The following is a 9,687-nucleotide window of genomic DNA, read 5'->3' as shown; positions in this document are numbered from 1 at the left end:
ATGACACTACCTCTACCCATTTTGTGAAATAATCAATAGCCACAAAGATGAAACGGTGCCCGTTGCTGGCTTCCGGAGTAATCGGCCCAATCATGTCCATGCCCTAGGCTGAGAAAGGCCAAGGTCCAGATAAGGCGTGGAGTGGGGCTGGTGGAACTTGAATCCAGTCTCCATAAATTTGGCATTTATGGCACTTCCGGGCATATTCAATGCAATTCCTTTCCATGGTCATCCAGTGATATCCACTCCTAAGGATTTTCCGCGCCAATGAGTGACCCCTGGCATGAGTACCACAGACTCCCTCATGGACCTCATGCATGATATATCGTGCTTCTCGCGCTTCTACGTTGTCGTGCTTCTCGCGCTTCTACACAACGTAGAAGGGTCATATCGTGGTTCCTTTTATGCAACACCTCACCGTCCAAGAAGAACCCCATAGCCAACCTCATAATTGTCTTTCAGTCATTGCTGGTTGCTCCTTCAGGGTACTCATTTTGCTGGATGTATGTCCAAATTTCATGGAACTAGGGCTTTTTGTCAACTTCTTCTACCACTACACAGTGAGCGGGCTCTGACTATATTCTGATTTGAATCAGATCAATATCTACTCCAAGTTCTACTTTGAATAAAGCCGCTAGGGTTGCCAAGGCATAAGGAATTAAATTGTTTCCCTTGGTAGGTGTGAGAAAGTGATGCTATCAAATCCTTTGATCATCTCTTGAATGTACTCATGATACGACACCAATTTGGAATCTCGGGTTTCCCATTCTCCTGTCACTTGATGAACGACTAAGGTTGAGTCTCCCTTCACGACTAATTCTTTGATATCTCAGTCCATGGCGGCCTGTAAACCCAATATACACGCTTTGTATTCTGCTATGTTATTGGTGCACGGAAAAGTCAGTTTGGCTACGACCGGATAATGTCTCCTTTCTGGTGATATGAGTATGGCTCCTATTCCATGTCCCCACACATTGACTGCCCCATCAAATAACATCGTCCATCCTTCGTAATCTTCTTCTTCTTGGCTTATCGAATCGATATCCTTATTTAGGAAGTCAAACTCCATAGGCTGGTAATCTTCCACAGCTTTATCTGCTAGATACTCCGCAATGACGCTTCCCTTAATAGCTTTTCGGATCACATAGGTGATGATATCATATTCAGTCAACAACATCTGCCACCGCGCAACTCGTCCTGTTACTGCGAGCTTTTCGAAAACAACTTGATCGGGTCCATTTTGGAAATTAGTCAGGTCGAGTAATACAATGTGTATTGTCTCAGCCTATTGACTACCCAAACCAGAGCACAACATGTTTTCTCCAAGTCTAAGTACTTAGATTCATATTCTGTGAACTTTTTGCTAAGGTAATAAATGACCCTTTCTTTTCTTCCCGACTCATCGTGCTGGCCCAATACATAACCCATGAAATTTTTCGATACTGCCAAGTACAAAATCAGCGGCCTTCCGGGCATTGGGGGTACTAGCACCGGGGGGTTCAGGAGGTATTTCTTTATTTTCTCAAAAGCTTCTTGGCATTCCTCATTCCACCTCTTCGGGTTATTTTTCCTTAACAACTTAAAGATGGGTTCACAGGTAGCAGTTAGTTGGGATATGAATCGAGCTATATAATTGAGCCTACCCAAGAAACTCCGTACCTCATTTTCAGTCTTGGGACTAGGCATTTCATGAATGACTCTGATTTTATCAAGGTCGACTTCGATTCCTTTCTCACTTACAATAAATCCCAATAATTTTCCTGAAGTAGCGCCAAAGGTGCACTTTTCCGGGTTCAGTTTTAATTGGAATTTTTGAAGCCTTTTGAATAACCTCTCCAAGTTCACCACATGGTCACTGTCATTCCGTGACTTGACGATCATATCATCCACATACACCTCGATTTCTTTGTGCATTAAGTCATGGAATAGACTCACCATAGCTCTTTGGTAGGTAGCCCTAGCATTCTTTAGATCAAATGACATGACCTTATAACAAAAGGTCCCTCATAATGTGATAAAAGTGGTTTTTTTTCCTTATCCTCTAGGGTGATCTTGATCTGATTATACCCTGAAAAACCATTCATGAACAAAAATAAAGCGTGCCCCGTAGTGTTGTTTACCAACACATCAATGTGTGAGAGCGAGAAATTGTCTTTGGGCCTAGCTTTATTTAGATCCTGGTAGTCCACGCAAACTCGCACTTTGCTGTTCTTTTTCATTATCGGAACGACGTTGGCCATCCATTCAGGATATTGGGCTACCTCTAAAAACCCAACTTCAAATTGTTTTTGCACCTCTTCTTTTATCATAAGCAACATCTCCGGCCGCATTCTCCTTAACTTTTGCTTGACCGGCTTCGAACCTAGGTAGAGGGGAATCTTGTGAGTTACCAAATCCGTGTCTAGACCCGGCATGTCCTGATATGACCAAGCAAACACCTCCCAGTATTCTTTTAACAGTTTAATTATTTTGCTCCTTTCCTCACCCCCTCAATAGTGCTCCAATCTTTACTTATTTAGGTCCCTCTTTAGTTCCCAAGTTGATTATAGTGGTGGGGTCGCTATTGGTTAGTGTTGGCTTTTCATCTGACTTCAACATTCTCTCCATTTCAAGGGATAAATTCACCTCACCTTCTTCAATTTCGATTTCATGAATTATATTTTCAAAATTAACATCAATTTCTTTATCAAGGATATTGATGTCATTATCTCTCCTATTCCTGCATGAAGTCACAGCAAACAAATTTTGACAGCTGAACCAGGGATGCAAACAAATATCAAGAAGTGCATAATTTTTTATGAACTAAGAAGAAACTGCTTATGACTATAGTGCCTTGGGCTTACGAAAAAAAAAAATTTTAAATGAAAAATCAGAAATAAAAGAAATCATTACATGAAGAAAATGGGACAATCAAAAGAACTTCAATTGTGTAGTTACTCTCCTGGTTGAAGATGGCGGACCCATTTGTTCGAGGTGGTTGATGAAGCCTCTGAATCTAGAACATATATGCTTAGCTGTCTCATTTCAAACTCAAAATCATCCTGACTGCTTTTTATGAATGTCTGATTGATCTGAGGGACGCCTGACCCCCACCGAGCGTTGGTCTCACTAATGAGTCTTTCCCTTCTTTGAGTTTCTTTTTCTGCTTTCTTCTTTTTCTTGTTTACAAACGTAGGCCTATATCTCAGACCGTATTTGTCTTTCATTTCAGGAATCACCAGTGGCTTCGAAATCCTCTGTAAACATCTTCCCAGCCCTTGACCCGGATGATACCCATCTCTAATCAGTTATGTCGCAATCATGCGAGTTGTTGAGGAAACTCGTGTTTGTGGGACTAGGAACCCTTCGACCACAGTTGCTACCTTGATTATTTCGAAGGCTTGAAATGAATCCTCTCGGGCTCCTTCAACAGCTTCCACATAAGGGGTGGAGGTGGGTTTTGGTTACCATCAACTCCATTTCTCCGTATACACAAACCAATTTCCCATCCACTACAAATTTGACTCGTTGGTACAAAGAGGACGGAACTGCCCCGATTTTCATGTATCCACGGCCTCCCCAATAAGCAGCTATAAGATGGGGTTATGGCCATGACTTGGAATGTAATGTCGAAGGTGACCGGTCCAATTTGCACGGGAATTTCAACAGATCCCACCGATTCCCTACAGGTGTCATCGAAAGCCTGCACAGTCAGATTGTTTTGCCTTATGTAGGACGGGTCAACAGGCAGCTTCTGTAGGGTCGTCATGGGCATGACATTCAAGGATGACCCATTATCAATCAACACTCATGCAATCATGTGATCTCGGCATTTAGCGGAAACGTGCAACACCTGATTATGCCCCTGTCCTTCCATGGGGATCTCCTCATCAGTGAATGTAATGTAGTTGGTAGTTGTAAGACCACCAATCATGTGATTAAAATTATCGATGCACTAATGTCTTGGGGAATATAGGCCTGATTAAGGGCCTTTAATAGAGCTTCCCGATGGGCTTCCGAGCTTAACAACAGCGATAAGATAGAGATATGGGTTGGCATCTTCTTCAGCTGGGCAATGATGTTGTATTTACTATATTTAATTATTTTTAAGAATTCCTCAGCTTCCTGAGGTTCAACCGGCTTCTTCAAGTTCCTGTTTAGTTCTTCGCCAGAATGCACTTTCTCCAAGACCTCCGACGTATAAACCCTTCCACTTCTGGTTATCCCTCTTGCTTCAGCAACATTGCTAGTTTCTCCTTCAGTGCGTACTTCACAATTGTACCTCCACGGTACTGTCCGGTCACTGCGGTATGCAAAAAGGCAAGGGGCTGAGATCACTACCCAAACCGAGGCCTCTAGGACTTGTGGGGTTTTTCCCATGATGGGGATAAATGGTCTGTTGGTGAATTAGGGATAGTCAGATTCCCCTATAACTAAAACTTCATTCGTTTTCTGAATGCGGCTGACTTCCACTTGTTTTTTATAAATCAAGCTACTCAGAAAAATCCGAAAAGTCCCATATTGTTGTATTGATCCTTTCACAGTATTTTGGCATGTGCATGGAGCGCCTTCAGGGCAAATAGCCTTTAGTCCTACTAGGCCTGCCATTGTCAGTTCACCATACACCCAGTCTAGCGTTATTTGTTTCCATTTTCTTTCTAATTTTTCCCCGACTTCTTCTTCGATCATCCCGACATTGTCCCTTCTGTGGTCGAGTAAGGGATTTTCTTGAATACCAACTGGCTTCCCATTGAATGACAACCAATTAGCGTCCCTCAGATCTTGCACCTTGTGTTTGAAGACCCAACACTAGTCAATAGGGTATCCTAGAGAATTGGCATGGTACGCGCATCGGACCTCGAAATTATACCAGTGCGGGGGAGGATTGGTGAGAGGAATCCCGGGGATGGTAGATATCATCCTTTGTTCTAGCAGCTGAGGGAATAAGTCTGCATGCGGCATGGGAATCGAGTCCACTCTTCAAAAACTCTTGGGTGTATTTCTCGTGTGTGTCTGCTAGCTCGGGCAGGCTGGTATGTTCGGTTGGGCTAGCATAGGCGTGGGGGCCACAAACTGGGGCCTGGTGCTTACATATGCTGCTTGATTCACTACGGGTTTGATTGCTAAGTTTCGGTTGGACCACAGACTACGGCCCTTTGTATTTTTTCTGTTAGGTGGTCCCTGAACCATCTGAGTCTCTTCATCCTCCTTTTTGCCAATCCATTTCCTACTTGGACCACTTTCCATGCTACTTTCTTTGACATGACCTGCTTTAATGTCAGCCTCGATCCTCCCCCTTGCAATCACTATGTCCATTAAGTCGTGGGGAGTTACCCCCCCCCTCAAATGTCCTCGTTAGGGTTCCTTCAAGGTGTTAACAAAAAGGGAAATTGCTTCTCGGTCACCCACCGGGGGGTCGACTTGGACTGCTAGGTCTAGCCATCTATAGGCGTATTCTCGGAACGTCTCAGCATGCTTCTTCTCCATTTCAAGCAAGGTCATCCGATCCGGGGCCATTTCCATCACATGTCGATATTAGACTACAAAGGCGGTAACTAGGTTTCCCCATGTTTGGACCCGTGTTTTGCCTTGGTGGATATACCACCTGGCCGCTGTCCCCGTCAAACTGCTTCGGAAATAGTGTATCATCAACTTTTCGTCATCGGAGTATGCGACCATTGCTTGGTAGTACAACCGTAGGTGGGTTTGAGGGCATTGAGTTCCATCAAACTTCTCAAATTCAGGCACCTTAAACTTTGGTGGGAGCACTACCTTAGGCACCAAGCATAAATCCACAGGATTGACAGAATTTGACACACGGTTCCCTTCAATGGCTTTTAATTACTCTTCAAGCTCGTCACAGCAGTATTCAATTGTGGTCTTGCCTGTTCCTACAACTGCCGTCATTGCCGAGGGCATCCCACTTCTCGGAATTGTTGCTCTCGGGATGAATGTGGCTGCACTCAGAGGCGGTCCCTCTAAAATAACTGATGAAGGTCCAAATGAGTGCCCATGGATTGATGTGAAGCCTGGAGGGTTGATAGAATCCGTGTCTACTTCATGGTCCAGCTCTTGAACCGTATTTCCTTTGCTCAGTAGCAAGACCAGCATTCTTTTCATTTGGTTGCTCAGTTCCTCCTGTCCCTGCTCGATGCCTAGGACGCAGCTTTCTAACTGTTCTACCATACCTTTTGCTTTTCTGCGAATGTTGTAAGGGTGTGTAGGTGTCTTAATTTTGCCAATTCTCAATCACGCCTCTTTTCCCCCTGAACATGAAACCCACGTCTTTCAGGAAAAATGTATGATATGCCATAAATGTTTATGCAAATATGTATTTAGTGCATGAAAGAGCAAATACAATTATGCAGCCTATGTGCTTTGACCAAGGTTCCGAAAAAAATCATCATCATTTCATTACAACTTTTCATAAAATATATGGATCTTTTAAATGTTCTACACAGACGGAGGATTCTGATTGTCCCATTTACTCTTGTTGATGCAGTGCGATCCTTCTTGGGCTGGCTCTAACCCTATGAGTGCCGATCTATCCACTCTCCGCTTTAGTGCCTGGTATTTGTCCTCCCAGTACATGGCTTGTTCTATGAATGGTTCGGCCTTATCCAGTGTCTGACTAAAGGTTTCCCTCTACTTATCCCATTGGTCGTCTAATTCTTGAATGCGGAGGGTTCTCTTTTCAATTTCAGCCTTTGCACCTTCCAATGTCTTGGATTTTTTATCAAGCGCAAATCGAAGCATCCGTCTCTCTTTTCTTAAGGCTACTACTTCTTTTTCCGACAGATCGAGCTAAGTTTTCTGTCGTTTGACTTTCTTACACTAAAAGGCTACCAGCTCTTCCTTCTCTTGCTTTGTCCGTTGACTTTCTAATACCATTTCTTTCTTTGAGCATGGCTTCATCTGTAACTATGGGTCCTTTAATGACTGGCCATGAGTAGCAAGGGCTTCAAAAGTTCCTTTGAATTGGGGGTTCACCCAGTTGACCCACCATACCTCATGGCTCTCCTGAATTGCAATTGCTTCCTCATATGGGTTTACCAAGTGCACGTGTTTCCAGGCCACTGTGAACTTCCTGATCTGATTCTAGGCATCCATTGCTGTATAAGCGAAGTATGATTTTACCAACCCGTGAGTTGCTGGCACAAATTGATATGCCCCAATTTGCCTCCTAGCCATCGGAGGAGCATATGTCACTCCTCCCCATGGACCTAGTAACGAGACCCATGGGAGGTTTCCACACTGGTATATCATGCCGAAACGCTTCATCCATGGCGCTTGCCAAATTAGTCCCGAATCTCCTAATTTGTGTAATTTTTCATTCCATATGACCTTGCTCCATTGGACGATTTGCTGAGCCTCTTCAAACTCTACTAAGGGAATTCTAAAAACTGAAAAGGTGTCGCGGTACCCCCCTCGGTTGCTTGGCAGGTGACTGGCAAACCAAACATAAAGTAAAGGAACACAACACTTTAATCGTTCTTGACCCTTATCCTTGCATTTGTTGAGGGATCGAAAAATTTCCGTCAAAATGCATGGGATTGGATTAACTTCATTCTTCACTTGTGCCACAAAAGAAATGGTGGTTCGGTCGATGGTCCCTAATTCTTTAAGGAAAATAACCAAACCATATATGGCCAGGGCTAGCAGATGATCTGAGTTTCCTTACCTTCTTCTTCTTCCAACAATGCCTTCAGGCACTTCCAAGTGATTTTCTCGTCTTCCCCTGCGACTCGCTGAATCTTGATTCTAGCAACATTACACAATTTTCTTTCTAGAGAAGCTCGAGAATCGGGCATATAAATCTGATAAGGTGACCGCCGTTTCATCAAATGTAGGAGTGACGTGTACTCTTCGATTGTAGGAACCATGTCTATCCCATTTACCATGAAACATGCATACGGGGGATTTTAGAAATCGACTAATGCATTCACCATCTGAAGGTTCACCGATATGTGCAACAGAAAACCAATGTGGCCATATAACTACGAGAACTCCAAACGGCGTTATGGTGTCCACCCTTTCCAAATAGACTTTAGTTCATCCAGTGGGTTTGGCAGAGTATATATGTAGACTTTGGTTGGTAACTTCACCACTGACTCTTTGTTTAGGTTGTCTCCCCACTGTCTCTATTGATCTTCAGAGTATAATTGTACCACAGACTCGGTTTCCTGGTAAATTATTGCATCCTCCATGGATGGCCTTGATTTTTCTCGGAACCTTGGTAAAGCGGGTTGGATGCCTATATGTATGCAATATGTTAGTAATACTACCATGCAATATGTATAGCCATAAAATCTCTTGGAAAAGGATGGGGTTCCTATCCCAAACCCGGGGTGGATATATACAAAGCTCTTCGAGACTCTGTCCTATGTAAGGGATTTTGGATAAGCATGTATGGTTAAGCTCTATCCCTATAGACAAATGGTTCCGAGATTGAAACTTCATCATCCCTCACAGAGGTTCGGACAAAGCTTGCACTGAGCAGAGTAGTTCGCGGGTCTCATCAAGCTTAAAATACAAAGGGACAAACGCTATTATACCCCTATTTAATCCTAAAAGGAAAAGTCTGGGTACAGAACTGTGAAGGTGTGAGTTCGTCCATTTTCTCCCACACCCTCTACCCCACATTTATCCATTCGTTATTCACAATCGAATACATGCAACATATCACATGTTAGAAATCTATACAACTAATCACATAATTACCAACTAATCATATGCTCAACATGACAAATATTTACAAGTATCAATTACCACTTATTTGAACATAAAAGGTAGGTCAAAAACTTATGGTTATTAATATGCACAATTACTCACCTATGCACCATCAGTTTTATCAATTTGCACAAAAAGAAAAGGGGAGTATTCAAAAGGTTCATTATATTTGAAATTTGGATAATCGACGATTAATCACTGGCTCAACTCTCAATGATCTCTAGTGGAGTCGCCAAGCTGTCGCGACATTCCCAGGCGAAACGAAGCGAATGAAAAGTGAATTTAAATTTTCATGAAAAATGGTGTAATGGAGTCGCCACTAACCTTTTAGTATGGTTAACACTTGATTACTACCCAATTGAGGGTATAATCAGTCTGCATTACTAGAGACGGGCTTGGAAGTACGGTTACGCAAGTGAAAGATATTCGCACCCCCTACGCGGGCTCTTACGAACGGTACTAGATTAATAAAAAATTATCCCAAGATTAATTTAATAATTCTTTAAAATTACTCTCTTTTAAAGTTGTGAAACAAATACCCGAAGAAAAATAACTTATAAGTATTCCCTCATAACCGAAGCATATCGTGTTTCGAAAAGCTCAACGCCCTTCTTTGCAATCATTGGGATCAGAAAATCGAGAAAATAAGTTTTTACAAAAAAAATAACTCTCAGGTATTTTGAAATTAATAAGATTTCTTTTAAGTAAGGAAAATTAACATTTTTGAAACCTTGGAAGGTTTTGGGCTCATTGAGGGTAAAAATGATTTCTTGGACCTTAAAAATGTTTTTGTGATTTTTTTTTTAAGTGTGAAAACATTTTTGTGACTTTAATGATTTTTCAATATTTTTCCCGAATTTCAAAAAAACACAAATAAAATTAATACAAAACTCATAGAAGTCAAAGTGTGAAAATATTTTTGGAATTTTTCCTAGAAAACTTTTGTGATTTCTTTTTGGCATTTTATGATATTTTTAT

Source organism: Malania oleifera, chromosome 9 (genome assembly GCF_029873635.1).
Source record: "Malania oleifera isolate guangnan ecotype guangnan chromosome 9, ASM2987363v1, whole genome shotgun sequence".
Taxonomy (NCBI): domain Eukaryota; kingdom Viridiplantae; phylum Streptophyta; class Magnoliopsida; order Santalales; family Ximeniaceae; genus Malania; species Malania oleifera.
The sequence above is the reverse complement of the archived record's forward strand: the minus strand, read 5'-3'. Positions refer to the sequence as shown.